Source organism: Chelonia mydas, chromosome 5 (genome assembly GCF_015237465.2).
Source record: "Chelonia mydas isolate rCheMyd1 chromosome 5, rCheMyd1.pri.v2, whole genome shotgun sequence".
NCBI classification, from domain to species: domain Eukaryota; kingdom Metazoa; phylum Chordata; order Testudines; family Cheloniidae; genus Chelonia; species Chelonia mydas.
The window spans coordinates 82,568,831-82,596,172 of NC_051245.2; the positions used below are offsets into that span (position 1 = coordinate 82,568,831).

Sequence of the window (27,342 nt, forward strand, 5' to 3'; positions counted from 1 at the left end):
ACCTTCCACATATAAATTTCTGCAATAATTGGCCTAATTTAGTATATTCTTTGGGGAATATGCACTGTATGGATTTTGCCTGTAAGAATGCATAGACATTACTTAAATGTGAAATTACCAAACTTATATGCACTGAATCTAATGCCTAATTTGGCTATATATAGTGCAATGAACCTTAAGAAAACTCAACAGCCTATTTATTATGTATTACCATACGGTACTATCATTTCTTCTGAAACAGTGCAAAAGACTGTGTGGCACAGACTCAAATGAATTTGGGGATCCCAGGTTTTGGTTTCCAGGGTGGGAAACGGCTGTGAATCCATTCCCTGAAACATGGTAGGAGGAGAAGGATTACATGTCAATGACATAACCTCTCCTTTCAGTTCAAACTAGTAAAAAGGACTGCGAGTTCAATAATAGCAAAGACTATTGAAGAAGGGTAGGGGATGGTTTAAAATATTTAATTATAAGAGAAATATAAATTAGGTTTGATTAGAGGGCAGAAGGGACAATATTTACCAAGTTCAATAAGGTTTAACAGTAACATGAACACTATGAACTATGCATTACTGTCAATAACAGCAATATTAAGGAGGCTAACAAGTGATGGCTGCAGTTAAGATACTCAAATCTAAGGTAAGATTTCTTCAGTTGATATTGGTCTTATAGACTCCTACAAATCATTTGTGGGGAGAGAAGGTTTCAGGGAAAACAACCTCTCAGCTTCTGCAGGGTCAAAGGCTGCATCTGCTAAGGTAAAGCAAACATTTTCAAAACAAAAAACTAGACACTTTTGTGGTGATGTATTTGACAGTCAGTAAGGAGACATAGAACAGACAAAAGTACACCTTTTAAAAAAATCTGTGCTGATTCATAGATACTAAGGTCAGAAGGGACCATTATGATCATCTAGTCTGACCTGCACAACGCAGGCCACAGAATTTCACCCACCCACTGCTGCGAAAAACCTCTCACCTATGTCTGAGCTATTGAAGTCCTCAAATCGTGGTTTAAAGACTTCAAGGAGCAGAGAATCCTCCAGCAAGTGACCTGTGCCCCATGCTACAGAGGAAGGCGAAAAACCTCCAGGGCCTCTTCCAATCTGCTCTGGAGGAAAATTCCTTCCCGACCCCAAATATGGCGATCAGCTAAACCCTGAGCATATGGGCAAGATTCACCAGCCAGATACTACAGAACTTCTTTCCTGGGTAACTCAGTTCCCACCCCATCTAACATCCCATCACAGGCCATTAGGGCTATTTACCATGAATACTTAATTACCAAAATCATGTTATCCCATCATACCATCTCCTCCATAAACTTATCGAGTTTAATCTTAAAGCCAGATAGGTCTTTTGCCCCCACTGCTTCCTTTGGAAGGCTATTCCAAAATGTCACTCCTCTGATGGTTAGAAACCTTCGTCTAATTTCAAGTCTAAACTTCCAGTGGCCAGTTTATATCCATTTGTTCTTGTGTCCACATTGGTACTGAGCTTAAATAATTCCTCTCCCTCTCCAGTATTTGTCCCTCTGATATATTTATAGAGAGCAATCATATCTCCCCTCAACCTTCTTTTAGTTAGGCTAAACAAGCCAAGCTCCTTGAGTCTCCTTTCATAAGACAAATTTTCCATTCCTCGGATCATCCGAGTAGCCCTTCTCTGTACCTGTTCCAGTTTGAATTCATCCTTCTTAAACATGGGAGACCAGAACTGCACACAGTATTCCAGGTGAGGTCTCACCAGTTTGCCTTGTATAACGGTACTAAAACCTCCTTATCCCTACTGGAAATACCTCTCCTGATGCATCCCAAGACCGCATTAGCTTTTTTCACAGCCATATCACATTGGCGGCTCATAGTCATCCTATGATCAACCAATACTCCAAGGTCCTTCTCCTCCTCCGTTACTTCTAATTGATGCGTCCCCAGCTTATAACTAAAATTCTTGTTATTAATCCCTAAATGCATGACCTTACACTTCTCGCTATTAAATTTCATCCTATTACTATTACTCCAGTTTACAAGGTCATCCAGATCCTCCTGTATGATATCCCTGTCCTTCTCTAAATTGGCAATACCTCCCAGCTTTGTATCATCCGCAAACTTTATTAGCACACTCCCACTTTTTGTGCCAAGGTCAGTAATAAAAAGATTAAATAAGATTGGTCCCAAAACCGATCCTTGAGGAACTCCACTGGTAACCTCCCTCCAGCCTGACAGTTCACCTTTCAGTAGGACCCGTTGTAGTCTCCCCTTTAACCAATTCCTTATCCACCTTTCAATTTTCATATTGATCCGCATCTTTTCCAATTTAACTAATAATTCCCCATGTGGCACGGTATCAAACGCCTTACTGAAATCTAGGTAAATTAGATCCACTGCGTTTCCTTTGTCTAAAAAATCTGTTACTTCCTCAAAGAAGAAGATCAGGTTGGTTTGGCACGATCTACCTTTTGTAAAACCATGTTGTATTTTGTCCCATTTACCATTGACTTCAATGTCCTTAACTACTTTCTCCTTCAAAATTTTTTCCAAGACCTTGCATACTACAGATGTCAAACTAACAGGCCTATAGTTTCCCGGATCACCTTTTTTCCCTTTCTTAATAATAGGAATTATGTTAGCAATTCTCCAATCATACGGTACAACCCCTGAGTTTACAGACTCATTAACAATTCTTCCTAATGGGCTTGCAATTTCGGGTGCCAATTCCTTTAATATTCTTGGATGAAGATTATCTGGGCCCCCCGATTTAGTCCCATTAAGCTGTTTGAGTTTCGCTTCTACCTCAGATATGGTAATATTTACCTTCATATCCTCATTCCCATTTGTCATGCTACCATTATCCCTAAGATTCTCTTTAGCCTTATTAAAGTTGTTACTAACAACTTCTGACTCAACATTTCTTGGAGTGGAAGAGTTATTCCAGTAACTTTAGTGTTCTGAGTGAGTTTAGCATGAAATAGTGAATAGGTGTTACTAGTATTCACTTTGAGCAAAAGAACAGCTTTGAGAGAGTCTACATCCTATAAGATGTTTCTCTTCACTCCAATTATGGTTCTTCACACTGAACACTTGTCCCTACTGGTCTGTTTGTTCTTGGCAAATTCTACTTTAGCAATGCGTCTTGAATGACTGTACTGTTATAAAAGAAAACTAGACAGTCTGATTGATTAAATGAAAAAAAGGTATTTCAAGAGCCCCGGAGGAAGTCACTGAGACACTGGAGTATCAGTGTATGGTCACTGTGTGTACAGTAGAACCTCAGAGTTATGAACACCAGAGTTACAAACTGACCAGTCAACCACACACCTCATTTGGAACTGGATGTACTCAGTCAGGTAGCAGCAAAGACAAAAAAGACCAAAAAAGAGAGAAAGCAAGTACAGTACAGCACTGTGTTAAATGTAAACTACTAAAAAAAGGGAAAGTATATAAAAAATGTTGACAAGGTAAGGAAGCTGCTTCTGTGCTTGTTTCATTTAAATTAAGATGGTTAAGAGCAACATTTTTCTTCTGCATAGTAAAGTTTCAAAGCTGTACTAAGTCAATGTTCAGTTGTAAATTTTTGAAAGAACAACCATAACATTTTGTTCAGAGTTACAAACAACCTCCATTCCCAAGGTGTTTGTAACGCTGAAGTTCTACTGTACATCTCAATCCAATTCCTGGTAAAAGAACACAGAAGGTAACAAAATGTAACTTTATGTATCTTTCACCAAGCCTTCAACTCTTTTCAGCAAGCACGTGGCTATGTCTAGAGTGGAGTGGTCCCTAACATTAAAGAGGACTTGATGCCACCTCAGCGCAATAAATGCTTTAGTTCAGCAAGCAATTGTAACTTCAGAGGTCTTGGATGAAATGTTAGCCCCACTGAAGTAAATGATAGAGGGCAGGAATTCACCCAATGACTCCCCTTCTTGGCCTTTCCCATAAGGAAGAGGTTAATGATGATCAGAAGACCAAAAGCAAATACCCCTTCTCAGAATTATAGAGCTCTTTAACATCCAGAGCATGCCTTCCAAAGAAATGCTGATTTAAAAGGTCTCATTAATTAAATAGAAAGTCAGTTCATAGAGAAAAGATGAGACTGTCCATTAAATCACTGTATTTATGTAGAACACTGCATACATTAAATCACGGTATTTATGTAGAACACTACATTTATGTAGAACACACAATGGGGTAGAGTTGAAAGGATAAACAAGTACAGGAGTTTGCAATTCCACTAAGGCACAATAATATCTACCTGAATTGGGTCACGGCCCTGGTTTTAATACCAAGGATATTTAGCACTTGGATGAGAATATGAATAGGTATAAACTGGACTGCATGTCAAATCATCTCCTAAGGGACTGGATTTTTCCATTGGATGTCCGGCCCTCATATTAGGAAGATTTTTCTCTGATCAGGAAGAAGAGGAAATTGAGATTGTCTTCTTCAGCAGACAAACATTCCAATTGCCTGGAACCATAGGGTTAACCATGACTAGCTGACAATGTTAAACACATCTTGCCCATGTGTACACCGACTGTTAAGTCATGTTTAACATCATGTAATTGGCACAACTCATCTAGGCTGTGTTTTAACACAACCTAATTTTCTAGCCCAGTGTCTGGGTGCGATAGCATCAGGGTAGATCATTCTTTTCTAAAATGTACATCTACAGCTGAAGAAGAAATCAATGAGACAGTGAGAAGCCTGAAAGATGGAAGAAACAATAACTGTCAAATTTAAAAGAAAATGTAAAATAATTTGTTTGTGTATCTTTAAATGGAGAATCTGCTTTGTTTTATTTTTACACAGCATTATTTAAAATGCTAAGTATTTTAATTCAAATGTTGGCTGGGAGTGAGGCTTAATGGTGACCACAACTGTGTTCCCAAAAGCAGGATACTGAATTTGGGAAACTCTCCATCCCTAGACTAATAAGTGGGTAGAATGCAACTGCACAATCTGTGAAAAACTGATATGTTATTTAGATAATGCCTCCTCCCATAGCTGGTAGTATATTGGCCCATCTGAGACATATTGTCATCAATGTGACCTCTAGACAATGTGGAAAGGGATTGATGGGAGTTGATTTTGGTAGAGAATTATAAAGTAATTCTCAAAAAAAAAACATTTTTTAAAAATTATTTGTTGGAGCTGAGAATAGGGTAAATAGTTGTCTGGGTGGGACTGATCACCCAGAAAGGGAGCAGATGGGCCTAGGGAATTCCTGGCAGAGATTAGATCACATACAAATGAGTCTTCTCAAAATAAGGATAGGACTGGGAATGGGCAGATGGAACACTGTAAAGGCTGGCGGTAATATGGGCAAAGAATACTTCATTTTAATTACTAATTTTTTAATTGAGAGCATTGCAAACAGGAACTGGGTGGGATTGGGCAGCTGCAGAAGGACATCTGGGACAGGAATAAAGGCTGGTAGAGATTTGGGAAGAAAACAAAGGCATTGCTTTATTAGGTGGCTTGACAGCACTGGGTCATATGTGCCTGGATCTGGCAGCCAGCTGGGGACTTCCCTTCTCATCCTGGTAGACATAAAGCTTACCCCAGGGGTAATGCATTTGGTCCAACATGAGAAAGTGACATGCAGACAGCACTGCTCTTCAGCATTTCTAGCAGGGCAATTTGTGGAACATCACTGATGCCATCCTTAGTGGAAAACCTGAATTAAATGCAATTCAATTATCTGAAACAGGCAGGCAGGTAAGGAAAGATGAAGCCAGGATCAAATTCCTTGTTCATTTTATGTTTTTCAATTATGTAAAGCCAACATTATACTGAACACTTTCTATTTTACACATTAATATTTTTTGTTTGGTGTTCAGTGAAGACAAGTTAAATGTTTATTGCTATTGATGTAGTGTCTGGTTCCCATATTTGATTTATTTATTACAGTTTTTAGTAAAATGAGTAACGATATCATTTGTTAGTCATAGTTCATTATCTGCAAATTGAGAAAAGTGCCTCAAACTCAAGGAAGTTGTTAGTTAAGATTTTACTTGTGAATAGCAAAGAATCTTCTCAAAAGATGGAAAATGAACTTGGTGGTACTTAGTAGTATATTGGACATACAACATGGCCCATCAAGATGACAACTTTAAGAGGATCAATCACAAATTCCTGGTACAAGTTGAAGTGCGGATGACTCTGAAACCTGTAGAACCTACTAATACATTTTTCACTCACAACAAATGAAACTTCATTACTTGTTCTGGAAACAGACCGCACACCTTCTGAAGCCATAATCATAAATAATTAAACAGGATATTTTTCATGACTGCATATTAATTTTCCTTGCTAAATATGGAGCTATGTTAAAAAAACAGAATAACATCAGTAGAAAAACAAAACAACCCCTAGCATCAACTTCTTAGTAGGGAAAGGTAATCTAGGTCCAGGGTATAAATGGAGGCAGTTGGCTCAAAATTCAGCAGTACGCATCAGCCACATTGCATTGTTGGAGAGGGCTATGTGAATAAATATTCAATTTGGGTGCAAACCCCTTTCCTCACTCTCACACCCCAAACACTGTTTTTGGTCAACTGGGAACAAAATGTTTCATTTAGATTTTGAGGGCTGGTGGTTCTTTTGTTTTTTAAGAATAGATATGGTTTTAATTTTTTGAAAAAAAAAACTGAGGGAAATTCCAAAACAAAACTGTTCTGAAATGAGAAGTCAAATTTTTGCATTTTGGAAATGCTGAAATTAACTGTTTCACCATTTCCATTTTGTTTTGTTTTTTAGATTGAAGCCATTTGTTGAAATCAGTTGGAATCAACCTGAGTCTGCATTTTTCAGTGGAAAAAAGGCTTGGACAAAAAAATTCCACCCCTCAACATTTAGATACTAAAAAATAACCTTGCCTGCAAAACATTTACTTCTAGAATTCACAAAATTATTTTTATGATCTAAACTGAGCCTTACATTTCAGCTAACATCTCATTGGAACCATCTGATATTTTGAAACAGAACTGTTCTTTCAAAGTCACATATTAGGCCACAACAATGTAGTATTACATATACTATACCATATCCTCAGAAGGTGTAAATTGGTGTCACTATATTGAATGTCAATAAAACTGTTGAGGATCTAGCCCATTATTAATGCTATATTGTTATTAGTATAACTTTCATTTAAAAACTATTTTAAATGATAATACGTATGGCGTGGAGTAGCACCAGTGTGGTAGAAGGTTCATTCATGCAAGGTATTGTATAAAATGTATAATGGTTGCAAATAAAGGGTAAAATCTTGCCTTTATTGAAGAGAATGCAGATTACTTCAGTGAGGTCAAGATTTTACCCACAGTGTCTCCCTTTGTGAACTGAATTGTCAGATGGAGTTAATAAACCCTGTTTTGCCATTTTGATAGAGTGGTGACATTCCTGATAGTCCTGACATTCCACCACCATTATTGGAACCTTACTAGGAGATGTATTAAAACCCCTAGAAATTATAAATAGAGAGAGAGGAGGGAGAATGTAGGATGGAGGGGGAAGAGCTGCTATACAATGTTTTTGATTTTTTTTTTTTTTTAAAAAAAGATCAATTGGAATACATAGTAAAATCAGCTTTCCCACCCACCCCAATCGCTTATATTTTTTAAAAAATAAAACAAAATCATTAAATCATTTAGGGCTATTTTATAATCACATTAATAGATATCATTTCACATGTCATTCTGGAATAATCAACACACTCAGGAGTCTGTGTGTTCCCCTGCTATATTCTTAGCTGCTTGTGGCACCCTATCTGCATCTTTTTGTCTTATACAAACATGCTGTTGTCTCCGCAGGATTCATGCCTACGGGGTCTTGTTGCTTAACTGCAATTTCCATAAGGGATTGTGTAAATTACAGTTAAAGATGTAATACCATTTCATGATATGGGGTGGCCTAAATATTTGGACTCTGCCTACGCGGAGTTCCACTGACGTCAGGGAAACTATACCTGGGACCAAGTGTCTGGGTGGCACATATTTTTGCAGGATTGGGGCAATAGAAAGCTCTTCTCCATTAATTATTAATATTGCTATATTATTTATCTATAGTCAGCATCAGGAGCCTCTTGTGCCAAGTGATGTGCAGACAGAGAGGTAGACATGTTTCCTCCCTCCAGAGTGCATAAATTTAACTAATGACTTTAGCTGTAACAAGACAAGAATATAATTTGAGTTAGGTGAATATTAAAAAGGAATGATAATGTGACATGTATATTGCCAGCTGTAATCCAGCCCAGAACATTAGTGACCAAGAATTGTTACTTTTCCATTGGCTGTTTTAACACCTATGTGACATTATTTTGGGGGTGGAGGGTTCAGTCCAGTTTCCAGGAGACAGGTATCCATACCACAAAACTCAGCATTGACATTAGCACCCTCATTTTCAAACTCAGAAGAGCAGCCAAAATCTGAACAGAGGGCATGGAGATTTTATTTTCCCTTCAACCTCCGCTTAGCATTGGTGGGGTAGTGTAATGGAGCTTTCCATCTTCTGCATCCGTCCTGCAGATAATTAAGACTTCAATATCACCAATGTTGAGTATCCAGTACCATTCTGAAGCAGTAAAAAATGGAAAAGAAAAAAGAAAAAAATTTTAAAAAAGGAAGATGATGACTCTCCATTACTTGTCAGTAGTATTAGTTCTTAAACCTCTTCTCAGGGCTCCATCATTGTATAGTTTAGCAAACTGATCAGCACTTGAATTGATCTGATAATCCGTCCAGCTGAGGGCATTGACGTATCACTCGATACATGAGCTTGTACACTGCACAATGACAGAGGGAAAAATCAAGGTGAAAAAAAATATTTTCTTCATCTTATATAGCACATACATACATTAAAGAAAATTGTGATCAGGCTATGTCTTATCACTGTAAATATGAAACATAAAAATGTATCAGGCAATCAAATGGGAAGAGTGAAATAAACCAAAAAAAAGTTAAGACATGCCTGATTCTATTGTACCTAGACAAACATGGTATGTTTAAACAGCAGATAATGGATCACGGCTCTTACTAGGGATCAACTTCTTAAAACCACTATCACTGTCAATTATTAACCTTTTTTGTCTGTTCTGTATGATAAAAGTTAGCTTGTAAGCTCTTTGAGGCAGGGACCATGTCTACGTTTAAGTTTAAATAGCCCCTAACTCCATAAGGCTTTGATTGGAGCTCTGGAGGCTACTATGATATAATAATAAGTAGGGCCTATTTGAAAATGGAGTTTATATTCTGTGGGGTTTTTAAGTAGTTTTGTGTTCTTTTTTAAGCCAACTTGCTTCCTGGGGCCAAGGGAAAAGGGAGGAGAAACACCTCTCATTTGGAGTCACCAGAGAGAGATTATTAGGATAAATGACACTGATTTTATTCACAGGGAATAACAAAATCCTCAGAAGCAGCTGCAGCAGATAAATACCGGTTCTGCACTGCTTTTAAAAACTGGTATCTCCTTAAACGGGTGACAATAGGACTGTCCATCTCCTAGATTACATTAGGTGAGGTGTCGGGTCATTCAAGTTAAGGAGCATGGCACAAATAATGCAACAGAGTGGAAACATAATAAACACCAAATTAATGTTACCTTCATTGAACTCAAGTACCCAAAGCAATTTCCACATTTAGAGGTAAAAGAATCACCCTGTCAGCAGTATATAGTTTTACTGATACATATTTAATTATATAATATTTATTCCTGGGCCCATTGCTATCCCGTAGCATCCAATGAATTCTAAACCCGCCAAGAGAGAGTGGGACAGGTTTCCTTTTATTTAAGGAAAATGGCTTCATTTAACTATTTCTTATTTGGGCAAAGCCTTTTTCAGTGTACCTTCCCCTACAATCTTTTAGTTTCTGGATGCAAGGCAGTTTATTTTGATTCCAGTGATAACACTCTGCTTCTCTATTTGTTCAAGGCCCATCATAGTGGTGTACTACTCTGTTTCTTCTGCCTTCTTCCCTATGCCATCTACTCAGTCACTCTGCTTAGTATGAGATGATGTGCCAGGCAGGACAGTAATAAGGAATGGGCTGAGCTCCACAGTTCTGACCAAAGTCCATACCAAAGCACTGTTCACCTTAAGACTATGGGAAATTCTAGATTTATCGTAAAATTCCACAGCATCGCTTGGTAGGAGGTGCACAGAAGTTGATTTAATAAGTTTGTATCACTGACCTCTATACCCTTCTACTGGATGCAACAGCTTTTGGGTGGAAAATAGTCTATTCCCTGTGTCCATTCTGTCTTTGATCTCTTTGCTGATACTACCAAGAAGGGTGATATTATGGTTGTGTGGGCACCTGTCCAAGGGCAGTGAGGCCATCAACTCATTTCACAGAGGCCACAGAACAGCTATCAAAGACGAATGATGGACCCTCTCCTGCAACATGCAGCACTCCCCCTGAATTAAAGGGAAGCTGAGGATGCTCTCTAACTTGCTGGGCTGGGCCCACAGTAGAACTGAATATTAGGCCATATTTTAATCAGCAAGCAAGAGGTGAAGTTATCACATTAGCAACGTTCCACACTCTCTCAAGAGCCTTCTCAGCATAGTTCTTGGAGAACAGTTTTAAAATCACATTAGGACCATTCACCCTTCTTACATAGTAGAGGCATAAATATATATTAATGAGTGAGGCAGATTAATGAGAAGTGTCTTTTTCATACTCATAAACCTGAAATTATTTGTTACATACAGTACATTTCCTATGTTCTCATCTATAATCTTCAGCAGATGCATGTGAAAAGTAGAAGAGCAAAGAGTGAAAAGAGAAAAAGCACATTATGAAAGGGAATACTTGGCCAGTCATCAGAATATTTGTTACACAGTTCAAAACTCCTGCCAGTAGCCCGATTAACATTTGCAATATTTCCATAATTGCTGCATCACTCCAACACTTGTATGTGAGTAAACATACTATGTTTATTTAATTGTTGTTGACAGTTGGTTTCTCTCAAATACCTAACTAACCAAAAAGGATTCAAGACTTGTGGCACATGTTAGTATAGTAAGAAAACCAGTGCATTCATTTAAACTGTCTGACCAGTCCTTGTACACTGTGTATCATGCTGGTAAGACTGAATATGTGAGATGGTGTTCAGATAAATTCTGAAATGTGACTGGAGGTTGACAATGACAACTTGTATAAAACACTTCATATTGTGCTGTGACACACAATGATGAGTACTCCCTAGATATCATCAAACTACATGCCAACTTCCTCCTTCTCCCTAGTAGTCACCAAAATACATGCAGATAATTCAAAACATCTAAGAAGCAGAAGAGTGCTGGTTTAAGTTTACTTACTCAAAACCTCATTTTAAAAAAATTCCCACTGAAATGAGCAGAAATGTGTGTGAAAGAGCCAGCTAACCTTTCAGTAGCACCCATGCCAGATTAGACAGGCAACTCCATTTTGCATTTAAAAAATCACCACTAACATTGTGACTTGAATTATAACATATATTAATTATGAATAACTCACTTTGTATTGTGCTAACCAATTATTCCTCGAAAGCAATCCATCCATTTGTACAGCCCTGTAAAATTCTCATCATTTTTACTTACAAAACACAAAAGACTCATTACCTTTCTCAGATCAGCACATATAATTTTGTTTACACCCTTTTTTCTTAAGCTTTAAAGGAAGAGCTGTTCACTTTAAATCTCTCTAAATCAAGTAAATAGAAAAGCAATCTAGCTATTCAATTCAAAACACAAAATCACTGATAACACTGAGCTATCCAGTCTAAGAGCATAAATCAAAGACCTATAACCACATATCTATGATGAAATGATCCCCAGTACATATAGGGACTTCTACCCTTGCTCACCCCACAAAATCAATTGTGATACATTTGTGACATGCAGGCGTGGCCTTTTCAGGGTCACGAGTTTGCAAGGTGCTAAATTTTTGCAACTGTAACTTGGCTCTGACACTGCAGTGCTGTTGACATACTATACCTGATCCTGTAAACCAGCTAGTCATCATGGCACCATCCCTTCTCCTGCTTGTTTACGATAAATGCAGGGCAGGATTCAGCCTGCTGCAAACATTTGCTTGCCCAAACACACTGTTGTGCAGTGTTTTCTTCTCTCTCTCTCCTTGGTTATAAAAAACAAAAATCCCACTAGAATCAGTTTCTAAGGAGATGCATGCCAAGAGTGAAACACATTGTACCATTTTCAGAACATAATTACTATGTGGATTGAAAATAAATGTCAGTTTTATTTTATTTTTAAAAGTAGTGGCAAATTTTGCATTTTAAGGTTTTTATTGTAAGCTGTTAGAGTTCAAGGACCATTCCAGCCATGATTTTCTGCATTCCGCTCTGCATATAGATAAAACAAGACATGCACATTTTACTTCTGTATCCCTTTGCTATCCTCTTTTACTGATTTCAGAATGTGTGTATATGTTTGTGTGCACACACCCCCCCAAACATACTTATATACCAGAAGGTGAAGGGAACTTGAAGTAACTCGAATACCTGCCGTGAAATCTTGGCTCTATTGAATTCCGTGGGTATTCTGGCATTGATTTCAACGGGCCAGAATTTCACTTCTGAACAATAGTCTCTAAAGGATATTATATTATGGCAAGGCATCCTTTTCAACTTGTCAGCCTCAGCATCTCCCCTGTCTAGTGGGTAGGGGGCCTAGAGTAAATCAATCCTACTCCAGAGGGGTTTTTTTTCCCCTCAGTCTGCTTTATTGTTTGGTACTTTCAAAGTGGGTCTTGGGGTAGACCCATACAGTAATCTTCAACCAAACAAAGACTCCTACACAAAAAAGGAATAACTTTCCCTGCCTTCTCTCCAGGGTGTTGCCTTATTATGCTGGCTTCTGAGTGCCAGCCCTTACCCAAACACAGTTAGCTTGCTTGCTTCCCCTATTTGGTGGAGAGAAGCCTTCCACCTAGAAGAAGCCTTTTCTCTCTACTGCAGTCAGTCAGTCAGTCTCTCTCTCTCATCTCTTCTTTCTCTCTCACATCAGAACAGAGGTTTTTAAAGGTCACAGGCAGCACTTAATTGGACTCAGGTGTCTCTAGTTGACCTGAGGTAACCTCTGATCGCTATCCAGCATGATTTTATTATATACAGTACCAGAAAGTTATGAAAAATATGGCAATATGGCTTGTAATATGAAGCTTGATTTTCTTGTAATCCAAATGTCCTTCAGTATTTGTGGGTGGACAGCACCATGGCATATTGTCATATTTCTGTATGTGGAGGATAGCATTTATTCTGTTAGCAAATTCCAAAAAGTATATGTACTTCACCTTTAAGGCTCCTTCAAGTTCTCTGTTATTGCAATCAGTACTCAACAAATGCCCATGAAATGTCTGTGGTGGGATGGTTTGCTGTGCTTTGCCCGAGCCAGAGAAGAATGCAAAGAAGGCTTTTCTGGCCCATATTCAGGTTGAAAGCATGTTGCTTATATGCAGTGTCTCAATTCTCTCCATGATTAACAAACCACATTTAGCACAGGTCTCTGCTGCTTTGAATATCTCTTTGAATATCATCCATAATGCTCCCCTCCTTCTCTCTTCCCCTTTGGAAGTAATGTAGAAATTAATGCCAACAAAAACCCTCCTAATGTACATCTTAAATTCAACAAGAATTAGAATGAGCTGCATTCTAGTTTGGGGGGAGCAGTTTGAGGAATTCTGTAGGGGTAACAGGAGATCTTGTGAATTCCAAGGAGAACAAAACAGACACAGCTATTACTAATAAGTGTGACTTCTCCGGCAATATCTCAGGAGAGTTAGGGCACCCCACAGCATGATATACGCTTAAAAGGAAAGGTTTGTCTTCAGATCATGCCAATTAAAAATTTAAGCATAAAGGAGAAAAAATATTTCAATTCTTTGTGTATACTTCATTTACAAAGTGCAAGCCCCAAAGCTGTTCTTTTTTTTCCTGTACAGTTATTTTGCTTGGTATTAAATAGAATCAAGCATGTGCAAACCTTAAATTTAGATCATCAGCTATCACAACAGCTGAACTGTTCCATTAGGAGGCAGGTGCTGTTGATCATATACACATTTCTCTGCTTAGAGCTGTGCTCATGGACAGCATATACTGTACATTCCAGCCTCATGATGACACAGCTGTACTCCAGGGCCAAGAATTTTTGCATTCTGCACTGCGGATGTCACTTATCTACCAGATTCCAAACACTCAGAAACCACATTTAGAGCTGGCAATATCACTGTTAGCACTACAAGATGGAGTGTTATATTCATTTATAGTTGCTTGATTCTTTTTAAACCCACGACCCATCCCTTCCTTGAAAAATAGGTGGTCAAAAAATTCATTAATAGGATATAAATATATGTAGAATGTTCCTATTAATTTCCAGCAGATTCCTGAGGCCTATCATGAACTGTGACTGACTTCTCACAGGAGCTTAATTAAGGATCTTGTCCTTTGTTGTTTGAACTTGCCTTGACTAAAATAGGGGAGAGAGTATAAAGCAATCTAAGTCATTTTATACAAAAAGGAAGTGCATGCAGTTCCTAGTATGTCAGGAATTAGAGAAATCTAGGCGAGAAATCAAGCTAGGGTGATGAAGTACACAGTTTCTGTATAGCTGAACTTACTGTAGTGTTCTGGTGTCATCAAAGCTGAAAGACTGCTTCAGGAGGTGTGGTTTAAGGCATGATAGCTGCCCTTCTGAACTGAGGGACCTATTTTGCATACAGTTGCCTCTCTTTCTGCAACTCTGCAGAGATTTTTGGTAGGGTCAGCACTAGGTGTTTTGGCATTTCAAGCAACCGATTATTTTGTGTTCCACCCATAAATCAAAGAGGATCCCCTTTCCCTAAGTCATTTTACATTGTTCTGTCCTTCCTCCGAGCCTCTGTTTGGTTTCTCTTTTCTAGGCAAGGAGCTTGCCTTCTCTCTAGGATACTCTCTTCTGACATTTGTGTACTAGGAAAAGGACTTCAGAATATGGGATGTTTTGGCCAGTTGGCTTCTTCTGATGGAGTCATCACAACTCTCTTCCTCGTACTGTTCGCACAGCCATGGCACACCTCTTAAAATGTGTCATCCTAAACAGATGGCTACAGAGCCTCTGGTTCCATAACCTTCCTCTTTTCTGCAACACAGATTTCAGCTGCTAATTCCGAGTGGAAAATTCCCACTCTGAAGCAGCCACATAAGACTTAATGTGACCAGTCATGACTTCCCCTTCCCAGACAATAAGCTTGTAACTCTCTCTTACTTGCCCTAAGGAATGGTGTCAGAGGAACAAGCTCAACATTCAATCAGTGGAGGAAAGTTCTTAAAGAGGTCATGAAAAATTTACTGGCTGGAAAGTTATAATCCAGCAGAGGAAAGGCCCATCAGAATAATGATTGTGCCCCTCCTCTACAGAGATAGGGAAGCAAAGAGGAATACAGAACCCCCATAACAGAGCAGGTGCCCTGACCATCAGACAAGTGTTCGGGGGTAGGATCACCCTCCCACTAGCTCTAGCAGGAATAGTAAGGGAGAAAGAAGCCATCACACCAACATGTGCATTTTTTAAAATCAGAGCCCCATGGAAGAGGAGACTTTGCTTTTCTTCACACCAACCTGGGGCTGCTCAGGGCGGGGAGACAGTTAAAGCAGTCTTAGAGATATACCAAAGAAAAGAGCAAGCTGCTGGGGGCTCAATGTCAGCAGAAAATACTGAAGAGGTGCTGTAGTAGCACTTCTTAGGGGGTGGAGAGGTCATTTAGGTGAATATGCTGCTCCTCAAGCAGCTGTGGAGTTTGGCTCAGGAAGTGGCCTTGCATACTGAGCTGACATTCTCCTGGTTAGTTTGGCTTGATATATAAACTCCAGAAGGCCACATTCTGTATCCTGTGACCTGGATAAGGTCCTATGACAGTAGCAGTTAAAACAGGAAGTAATAAGTGAGATGGTCATTATTAAATACTGTAGTTAGAAATGACTGGAGCATTGACAGAGTTCTTCCATTTGTCTTCTTTGGGTTATGGGAAGAGAAGGCAAAGGGACTGTAGTATTGAAACCAGCCATTGGGAGAAAGTGCTATATTTTAAATCAGGGGCACATGAACTTTATACTAGAATATTTGTCAATTTAGTTTTTCTTGAGTGACCTGCCTTAAGTTCTGAGTTCAGGATTTTTTTTCTTCCACTGCAACAGCTGACAGCATCAGACCGGGCAAGAGATTCAATTTAAGGGTTTGCCATCAACCATTAAAATGGAAAGAGAAAATTCTGAACTCAAGAGTGGGCTGTTCCAAATGCAAATGTATTTAGAAGGTTCCAGTCTACATGTACATTCTTAGTGAGTGAGGCTTTAAATGTTAGCAAGATTTTCATAACAGCTTTGCAGTTCAGCTTTAAATTGCTGTGGTAAAAGAGCCTCTAATAAGCTAACAATTGGGAAAAGTGTGCACAACTATCTACTGTAGATGGAATGAATAAATCATGACTAGAGTTTACAGAAACTGTTTTAACAGATAGTAACTTTGGAAGAAAAAAAAACCTCTACTTTTTAAACCAGGCAGTTTTATTATATTTTTTTCCTGTTCGAAAAAGAGACAACTAAGCATTTGCTCATCGAACTTAATGACATGTCGAGACTGAGATCCTCAGGTGCACAAGGTCGCTGAACAGAAAATGAAGAAAAGTAATGCAACTATTAAACCAGCTCAGGTCTGCAAATAATGGCATATTATTATGGTGTTGAGAAAACAACACTATGTAACTACCAGCGAAAACCACCCAAACTCTTTGTTAGTTTTTTAGGAGGGATTCCAAGAGAAGGTATTTCAGGCAGGAATTTTTTTTTCCCCACAAACGTTTTTTTCTTAAGGCACATGCAATCTAGCAAAAACCCTCTGGAGCCCAAAGTCCAAAGCATGCTAGGAACATGTCATTTCTCACATCTCTTCAGATTACTAAACCAACTGGCAACATGAATCCACTTATGCTGAAATTCAGAATGGATGTTCATTAGGTTAAAAAAACTGTTTCCTAAAAAGGGCCTTTACTTGCTTTACTTACATCTCTTAGAGCAATGAAAGGGAAAGATTTGTTTGAGGTTTCATTCACTTTTCACCATTTTGCATTTCATTCAGGGTTCAGATGTGCCTTCAGGATCTGATCCAGCACCCATCAAAGGCAATAGATGTCTTTCCATTGATTTTAATGGGCATTGCATTAGGCACTTAAGATAGAGCACCACACTGGGGCAGTGCAGAGACACTCACCCCAGGGGAAGCTATGACAGAATGCAAGCTGCTGCAGCTGATTCCCTATTGTTGCTAGCCAACAATGCTGACTTGTGTGTAAGGTGAGGGTTTATCGATGGCCCCACCTCCTCTCTAACCTTTTTTGAGTGCCTTGCACCCTGGGAGATGTAAGGAAGGAACAGACCCTGAACTCCAGGGAAACACAGACTGTTCAGGAGCTCAAAAAAACAGGTGAGGAGTGCAATTTGCTCTCTCTCCACCACTTCTGTGCAACCACAGAGTAAGAGCACAATCTGGCTCTTAGTACGGGCACTGAAATCAGATTATTTGTACTGTGATCTGAGACACTGTAGACACTGTAGTACCAACCCCACACTATTCAGTTTCAATTGTTTTTATGACTCAGTTTCCTTCTCTGATTCTCATGGGCCCAGTGCAATGGTTCAGTGTTTGGGTTGCTGTAGCCAGACAGCCAGCCCCCCCCTCAGACCAGCATTGCTGGAAACGCACGGGAGCCAAAACAACAGGGCACTTAACATAAATTCCAGCACAGCCTTTGAAGCTGTGAGAAGCACAGGTGTCCTGCTACAATGTGCCTCTGGGAACATATACAACGATTAGGCTCACAGCAGACAGAGAAGCTGTGACAGACATGGCTCTTAGCCCCTACTAAATAGCGTGATGCACACACCCCAACATCCTAGGTGGGAAAATATTTACCCTGATAAAAGAAGTGTCCAGTAGTCGAAACTTATTGTTTCTCCCTTGCAAGTGTGAACTACTCTTGCGAGAGCTGGCGTCGCCCAGACAGACCAGCCCCAATTTGGCATAAGAAAGGAGAAAGAGAATAAAGGAGTACAGAGGTATAAGTATGGGACCTACAGCACCATGATTTTTGAGTGCTTTTCACTATCTGCTGGTCAGATAAGTGACAGCCTCCCAAGGCTTCTGCAGCTAAGAGGGTCCCTAAGCCTTGTCCCTTATTCGTCTTTCCGCGGAATTGAGTGACCGATCCTGGCTTGGCACCGCTGGAATCGAGAGATGCAAGGAGGGTAAGAAGCACCCACACCTGATCTCCTATCTTTAGTGTACACATATTTTGAAATAGAGCTCTATACTTTGTTTTCTTTTCTTTGGGATTGTGGCTTCAGTTTTGTAACTTGTTTGTGTGTATAACATCTCTACATTTAAATAAGTAGGCACTAGCAATTTTGTAACCACATGATTAGAATCTAGTTTAATAAATTTTGGTAACCATTGTGCATAAGCCTGACTTGTTTCTCTGGTTTACTGTAAAGCAGCCAACACAATTAAAGAACCTCAGCCGTTTTGGCTATAAAGCCTGGCCATTAGGTGAGAGTACTAAGAGCCTAGCGTTGAGTTGTGCCGCCTCCACGGGGCAAACTCTTGGGGCACCTGTCAGTCAATCCTGGCTGCCCGCTGCGAAGGAGCTCTGAGCTCTAGCAGTTAAAGTCACGGGTGTGGAGAGGCTCTTAGTGCTGCCATTGGGGCACCTGTCAGTCAGTGTTGACTGCCCGCTGCGAAGGAGCTCTGAGCTCTAGCAGTTAAAGTCACGGGTGGTTAGGACCTTGGGGCATCCGTCAGCCTAGCCCGGGCTGCCCGCCGCGAAGGGACAGTGCGTCCTAGCGGTTAAAGTCACGGATGGTATAAACGGGCATAGCTGGCACCTCACCAAACATCCCTGGCCATCGGCTAACAGTTGCCTCTGTTCAATTCCCAACAAAAACACTGATTTCACTGTATAATTTTTAATTCCTTTAAAAAAGAGTTTTCTATTCTGCTAAACTTTATAAAAACTACAAACAAAAAATAACTCTATTTTGGGCCTAATTTACCACCCTTTACTTTCAAACCCTTGTTTCTCAGTGCTGGGCATGTTAAGGTGACTCATTTTATAGTTCCCAGAATATCAGGACCTCAGGAGGTCATCTGGTCCAACCCCCTGCTCAAAGCAGGACCAATCCCCAATTTTTGCCCCAGATCCCTAAATGGCCCCCTCAAGGATTGAACTCACAACCCTGGGTTTAGCAGGCCAATGCTCAGACCACTGAGCTACCCCTCCTCCAAAATAATAGGATAAGTAAAAAAGTTCAGATATCAAGTCACGTTCATAACACCTAACCTTAAAAGAACTTAAAAGAGTAGAATAGTTATCATATTCTCCTTTCATAGCCTGAATCTGTCTTTATACAATTTAGCAGGAATCATCGGCAGTTCTGCACTTTCTCCATATATTTCAATCACTTGGGAGCTCCTGAGTGTTTTAACGGTCCAGTGCTTACAGAGGTGCATTATGAAGTTTTTGGTTTCTTTGTCTGCGTTGTCCAAAAAGGAAACCCGGCCATATTTTTGTTCATCAGTTTGCCACAAGGGACATTTCTATGCTTCTGAGACTGGGAGCACCCTGTTTTTTTCTTAGCGCAACTCCTGGATGAGATGAGGAGGAGAACATTGCTGTTGCCATTTCTACATAACTTCATTTAGCTGAAGTTTTCATTCCTCTCCCAATGGCGGTGGGGGTGGGGGCAGAGGGAAGCATTGTTTGTCTTAAATTATACCTGCATGATTGTATTCTTTGTTCCAGCTGCTCTTCACCCACTCTTGACTGACATGTCCCCAGCATTGTCCACCACATCACGCAAAGAAGTGCTACACATCGTACTTGTCCCAGGTTTTACATTACACTGTGGTGGTATCTGAAATGAAAACTGCAGTCCACAAATGCCAGTTTTCATACATGCAAAGAGCATGTCATATTTGCCTCTTTAACATTAGTGGGGCTACTTTGCGGATTTTTCTCCCTTTTGTTTCCGGGATAGCGGAAAAAGAAGACGGATATAAGCGGACATGGGGGGATAACATTCCATAGGTTCACCGAGTACCCAGAGCAGTAAATGTTCTACATATTACAACCAACCACTAACCATTAAGAAGCTGGCTTTTCTATAAATGTAGTTATTGATCCCTAGGTCTTAACAAAATAACACCCGTTGCAGCAGCAGAACTGCAACACAAGTTTTGGTTGCTGGAAAGCTGGTTTCTGCCACGTTCAATTTTTACCACACCCACAGCTGATTTTTATAAAGTGATTTTGGTGCTTGAGAAAGCTGTCAAACTGGCAACACTGAAAAATAAATTCCCCCTAGGCCCTGATCCAGCAAAGCGCTTAAGTACATGCTTCACTCTAAGCTCATGAGTAGACCCAGTTATTTAATTAATAAGCTTGCTCACATGCTTAAAGTTATGTTTAAGTGCTTTGCCAGACGGGGGCCCTAATTACTGACAGGTAAAGCACAGACAATAGCAGTACAAGTTCCCCCTTCATCATCTGCCAATATCCCCCAACCCTGACACAAAGGAACCATGACCACAAGAAAAATGGGAGTACATTTTTCATGCCAAAAATGCTAGCAATAGTGGCTGTCGATACCAACCGTCACTGTGTTTGGGATGTGAATGCTTTTCCACTAGGAACGATGGAGATCACAAACACATTTGCACATAAGTCACTAAACGGTTGTCAGCTGCTGGAAACCCATTCTTGCTTCCCTCAAAACAACCAGATCCAGCGGGATCTGACTTTGACAAACAGCAAGCTATTGTGTCTTTTCAAGTTTTCCGTTCAGATTGGCCTGAGATCTCCTTGTTATTTCTAGGAACAGTTGAATCTGTACTTGCAGCATGCTCTAGAAGTGTTTTTAAAGGGCTTGTTGACAGTTCAAGGTGGTCTATATAAGGCACTTGTCCAAATCTGGTTGAAGTCAGGACTGTTATTTAATATTCTTATTACAGTAGCACCCAGGGGCCCCCTAAGGATCAGAGCCCTATTGTGCTAAGTGCTGCACAAACCCCTGCCCTATACAGTACACAAGTTATCCATATACTCACATGTGGGAGACTTTCAGAAGACACAACGGGCAGCTAGAAGCCTCACTCGCTGAAAGTTGCACTATACATACTATTGCCCCTTGGCTGAACAGTTAGGCAATATTCAAGGTTTTGCCCTGTTATTTTCATTAAGAGGAGTTAATTATATGTGTCGGGTATATTGTGTGGTATAATCCTTGATGGGAACACTGAGCCTTGGGGTGGCTCTGGGGGATCAGATTGTTGCTTTGGTGGGTGTGCATGAAAACTCTGTGGGCATGGGAGGCAGTTACACCTTGTGTAAAATTAATATGGCTAATATAATGTTATGGAGGTTAAACTATGGAAGGAATGTGCATTTTCCCAGGACATGTGCAGTGTATATTGGAGAAGGGGTAAAAGAAATGCAAACAAAACATGGTGCTTAATTAAAATCCTATTAGGGCTCCAAAAGGGGCCACAATAGGTTGTGCTTTCTTTTTCAGATCTGTGTGTGTGTTTTGGAGCAGGAGATGAAAGTGGAAAGTAATCAGAACTCTAGTGGAAGTGGAATGTTTCCCTTTTAAGTCTCTGAGCTGCTAATAGCTTTGGATCCAAATCTCCCCACTGTATTTTCCACTGAATGCATCTGATGAAGTGAGCTGTAGCTCACGAAAACTTATGCTCAAATAAATTTGTTAGTCTCTAAGGTGCCATAAGTACTCCTTTTCTTTTTGCGAATAAAGACTAACATGGCTGCTACTCTGAAAAGCAAGCTAGTAAGCCTCTGTGTAAATGCAAATTACCTAGCTGATGGGCACAAATGAACTGCAAATAATGAATACATCTGGTCAGCAAACAAGCTACTAGAAGACTCAGATTATGGCCCTACAGGAAAGGGAGGTGAAAAAACAAGTCAAGCCTGAAAATAAGGGGGACAGGTTAACCTTAAGGGGGTGTGTGTGTGTACAGTGCTAAAATCTGAAGCTGTGTCTCAGCTATTACCTGAGAATAAACTTAGATTCATAGATTCATAGATATTTAGGTCAGAAGGGACCATTATGATCATCTAGTCTGACCTCCTGCACAACGCAGGCCACAGAATTTCACCCACCACTCCTGCAAAAAACCTCACACCTATATCTGTGCTATTGAAGTCCTCAAATCGTAGTTTAAAGACTTCAAGGAGCAGAGAATCCTCCAGCAAGTGACCTGTGCCCCATGCTACAGAGGAGGCGAAAAACCTCCAGGGCCTCTTCCAATCTGCCCTGGAGGAAAATTCCTTCCCAACCCCAAATATGGCGATCAGCTAAATCCTGAGCATATGGGCAAGATTCATCAGCCAGATACTACAGAAAATTCTTTCCTGGGTAACTCAGATCCCACCCCATCTAATATCCCATCACAGGCCACTGGGCCTATTTACCATGAATATTTAATTAACAAAACCATGTTATCCCATCATACCATCTCCTCCATAAACTTATCGAGTTTAATCTTAAAGCCAGATAGATCTTTTGCCCCCACTGCTTCCCTTGGAAGGCTATTCCAAAACTTCACTCCTCTGATGGTTAGAAACCTTCATCTAATTTCTAGTCTAAATTTCCTGGTGGCCAGTTTATATCCATTTGTTCTTGTGTCCAGATTGGTACGGCGCTTAAATAATTCCTCTCCCTCTCTGGTATTTATTCCTCTGATATATTTATAGAGAGCAACCATATCTCCCCTCAACCTTCTTTTAGTTAGGCTAAACAAGCCAAGCTCCTTGAGTCTCTTTTCATAAGACAAGTTTTCCATTCCTCGGATCATCCTAGTAGCCCTTCTCTGTACCTGTTCCAGTTTGAATTCATCCTTCTTAAACATGGGAGACCAGAACTACACACAGTATTCCAGGTGAGGTCTCACCAGTGCCTTGTATAACGGTACTAAAACCTCCTTATCCCTACTGGAAATACCTCTCCTGATGCATCCCAAGACCGCATTAGCTTTTTTCATGGCCATATCACATTGGCAGCTCATAGTCATCCTATGATCAACCAATACTCCAAAGGTCCTTATCCTCCTCCGTTACTTCTAATTGATGCGTCCCTAGCTTATAACTAAAATTCTTGTTATTAATCCCTAAATGAATGACCTTACACTTCTCACTATTAAATTTCATCCTATTACTATTACTCCAGTTTACAAGGTCATCCAGATCCTCCTGTATGATATCCCTGTCCTTCTCTAAATTGGCAATACCTCCCAGTTTTGTATCATCCGCAAACTTAAAGCTTGGTACAGCAGAGAAACTATTGCAGACATGGTCTGTTGTACAAGAGGGGAAACTGAGGTACACCACCTCATGAATTTCATAAATGCCTAGTGAGTGGGGTAATTCACTAGCCTGACAATAGAACAAAATAAGGACAGCCTGGAGGTAATTCTTCTGTTTTCCCTGCAATTAGCAAGGAAATTTGTAAAAGAGAGTGGTATTATTATTAAGCAATAATCTGTCCCCACCAGGGGGGTGGAAATTGTTTCTTTTGTTTTTCAGACACTCTATAAGCGAGCTGGCGCCAGCGGGAAAAATAACCCACAATACCATGGAGCTGTGTTTTGTGTTTGTCTGTGGTGTTTGTCTTGTTGCTAGCATTGTTGTGTTTTAATGAACAGAAAATCTCATGATGGGGGTGGGGAAATTGGAATCATGTTTTGCTAAGGGCAGGAATGGGAACACGGACACAGGTGTAAGGCTCTGTGGTGTCAGAGCTGGGAAGGGGGACACTAAGGAAGGAAACTGGAATCATGCTTGCTGGAAGTTCACCCCAATAAACATCAAATTGTTTGCACCTTTGGACTTCGGGTATCGTTGCTCTCTGTTCATGCGAGAAGGACCAGGGAAGTAAGTGGGTGAAGGAATAAGCCCCCTAACAATCCTGTTTGTTTACACAGAACATTCACAAAGTCCAGTTTCCCTGAACACAATAAAAACAGACAACAGCAGGCAGTTTCCTTCCTCACAAGCTTGTCTTTCCAGTGAACTCCCGGCCCCGAGGAGCTCTGTGTCCCCCCACCACACTAACAACTGAGTCTGTTTCTCTTGTTTTCTGCCCACTCCACCACGGCGAGAGGCGGAAGCGGAGTCGACGGGGGAGTGGCAGCCATTGATTCCGCACCGCGAGGACGCGAAGTAAGTGATTCTAAGTTGATCTAAGATACGTCAACTTTTACGCTATTCTCGTAGCTGAAGTTGCATATCTTAGATCGATCCCACTCCCCCCCAAGTGTAGACCAGGCCCTAGACACAATCAAACAATCCCTTAGTCCTTGCATTTGCAACCAGCCCCTGGGAAACTCCTCGTATTTTCCCTAGGTTAGTTCTTCCCATGCAGTTCAGTGCCTTGGCATAAAAAGGGACTTAACTGCTTCTTCCCTTTAGCCTGAATGAAGGTTGCTTAGCCCACCCATCAAAATTAACTACGTCTGTGATTTTCTAATGATCAAAGACACACTTGATGGCAGCTATTAACACTTTTCAGCAAAACAATATTATGATGGCTGGTAAATAAAGTCTCTCATTTTCATGTGTATGTATGTATGTATGTATGTATGTATGTATGTATGTATGTATGTATGTCTTACACATACAAGTGTGTGTATTATTTGATTACATGAAATTAAATATATTCCTTGACATTGTACAAACGACATTATATAAATATAACTTTATTCTTCACCAGATCTCACAATCCAGTTGCTTTCAGAAACACTAAATCCCCTTTTTTAAAAAAATTAACAAAAGAAATCCACTCTGTGAACCAAATTTTTAGATAAGGGTGTCTTGGTAGTCTCTAAAAAAAATTGCATGTGCACACTTTGGACATGTTAACCGCATATTTGTGCGCACAAAATGAAGAAGAGTGTTATCTAAATTCCCATTTCCATGTATAAATATAAATATTGCAAGAAAATACAGTCAGGCACATTTTTGTGGCCCTGCTTCCTTGTTTAAGTTGTTGAACACACACAGTTACCACGGACTTCAGTGGGACCTGAATTTCTCTGCTCTTCTTAGAATCAGGCCTATTCTTTTGTTTGACAAGTCATTCTAAGTGCCATGAATTGTAAAAACAAAAGGTGAACAACCCTAGAGAAAATTCCACCTGTGCTGGTGCACTGTAGTAAGGGAGGAGCTAAAATACAAACAGGCAGTTTTTAGAATTGATTTGTTATCATTCCTTTCATGGTGCAGTGTCTTCTAACAGTTACTATGAGACAGAAGAGTTGTTAGATGATTCTTTTTTAAACCAATGTTTGCTTGCAGGTCAGACCTATACACACATGCAAACAAAAACAGGCTAGACTGACGTGCTTCATTCATCTGCATTGTTTTGCATGAGTATGTTCCACGATATCTATTATTGAGCTTTGTTACATAGGACAAATGTTGCCTGCATGGTACAACTTTGGGTCAAGTTTGCTATACTAGCCAGATTTTGTTTTTAATGCTTAAATTAATGTATCTTTAAATATTGACTGAGGGAGTAGATCAGGAAAGGGAGTTTAACTCATTGCAAGAGAATGAGATTAGGAATTCTGTGGGCATCTCCAATTTGTATTATCTGTGCAGAGGACAAAATTATTTCCTGGGGATAATATTAGCAGGCAGTATTTTCAAACAGTAATATTAAATCAGTTCATTGAACTAAGTGAGAGGCAAAAAACTTCCACTTTTTAAAGGATGCCTAAGTCCTAGTGAGGAAAATAGAAAGGAGCATAAACTCTGGCAAATGAAGTGTAAAAATATAATTAGGAAGGCCAAAAAAGAATCTGAAGAACAGCAACCCAAAGACTCAAAAAGTAATAGCAAAAAAGACGTTAAGTACATCGGAAGCAGCAAGCCTGCTAAACAACCAGTAGGGCCACTGGATGATTGCGATGTTAAAGGAGCACTCAGGACAATCAGGCCATTGTGGAGAAACTAAATGAATTCTTTGCATCGGTCTTCACAGCTAAGGATGTGAGGGAGATTCCCAAACCTGAGCCATTCTTTTTAGGTGACAAATCTGAGGAACTGTCCCAGACTGAGGTGTCATTGGATGAGGTTTTGGAACAAACTGATAAACTAAATAGGTAATAAGTCACCAGGACCAGATGGTATTCACCCAAGAGTTCTGAAGGAACTCAAATTGAACTAACTGTAGTCTGTAACCTATCATTTAAATCAGCTTCTGTACCAAATGACTAGAAGATAGCTAATGTGACATCAGTTTTTTAAAACGGGCTCCAGTGGTGATCCTGGCAATTACAGGCCAGTAAGCCTGACTTCAGTACCAGGCAAACTGGTTGAAACTATAGTAAAGAATAAAATTGTCAGACACATAGATTAACATAATTTGTTGGGGAAGAGTCAAGATGGTTTTTGTAAAGGGAAATCATCACTCACCAATCTGCTAGAATTTTTGAGGGGGTCAACAAGCATGTGGACAAAGGGGACCCAGTGGATATAGTATACTTAGACTTTCAGAAAGCCATTGACAAGGTCCCTCACCAAGGACTCTTAAGCAAAGTAAGTTGTCATGGGATAAGAGGGAAAGTCTTCACATAGCTCGGTAACTGGTTAAAAGGTAGGAAACAAAGGGTAGGAATAAATGGTCAGTTTTCAGGCTGGAGAGAGGTAAATAGTGTTGTCCCCCAGGAGTGTGTACTGGGACCAGTTCCATTCAACATATTCATAAATGATCTGGAAGAGGGTTAACAGCGAAGTGGCAAAATTTGCAGATGATACAAAACTACTCCAGATAGTTAAGTCCCAGGCAGACTGCGAAGAGCTACAAAAGGATCTCTCAAAACTGGGTGACTTGGCAACAAAATGGCAGATGAAATTCAATGTTGATAAATGCAAAGTAATGCACATTGAAAAACATCATCCCAACTACAGATGCTCCCCGATTTACTCAATTTTTCCGTTCCGGAACGCCTTCCGTAACTCAAATTTTGTGTAAGTCGGAAACATATACCCAACCATTACGCAAAAAAAAAAACAAAAAACCCACCACCCTGCTATTTCTAGCTTATAGAACTTTTTCCGTAAGTGCGGATTTGCATAAGTCGGGTCTTGTGGAACACAGGGAGCGTCTGTATACATATAAAATGATGGTCTAAATTAGCTGTTGCCACTCAAGAAAGATCTTGGAGTCATTGTGGATAGTTCTCTGAAAACATCCACTCAATGTGCAGTGGCAGTCAAAAAAGCAAACAGAAT

General features: G+C 40.0%; 1 long non-coding RNA gene across 1 annotated transcript; it reads right to left on the reverse strand.

The window, feature by feature from the left end:
- Positions 1-4,277: 4,277 nt before the first annotated feature.
- LOC122466031 lies at positions 4,278-12,996 on the reverse strand. The gene is made up of 3 exons (XR_006291231.1): positions 12,506-12,996; positions 11,979-12,119; positions 4,278-8,783 (listed from the first exon to the last, which is right to left on the reverse strand). It is a non-coding gene; the product is annotated as an uncharacterized LOC122466031 (long non-coding RNA).
- Between the last annotated feature and the right edge of the window lie 14,346 nt (positions 12,997-27,342).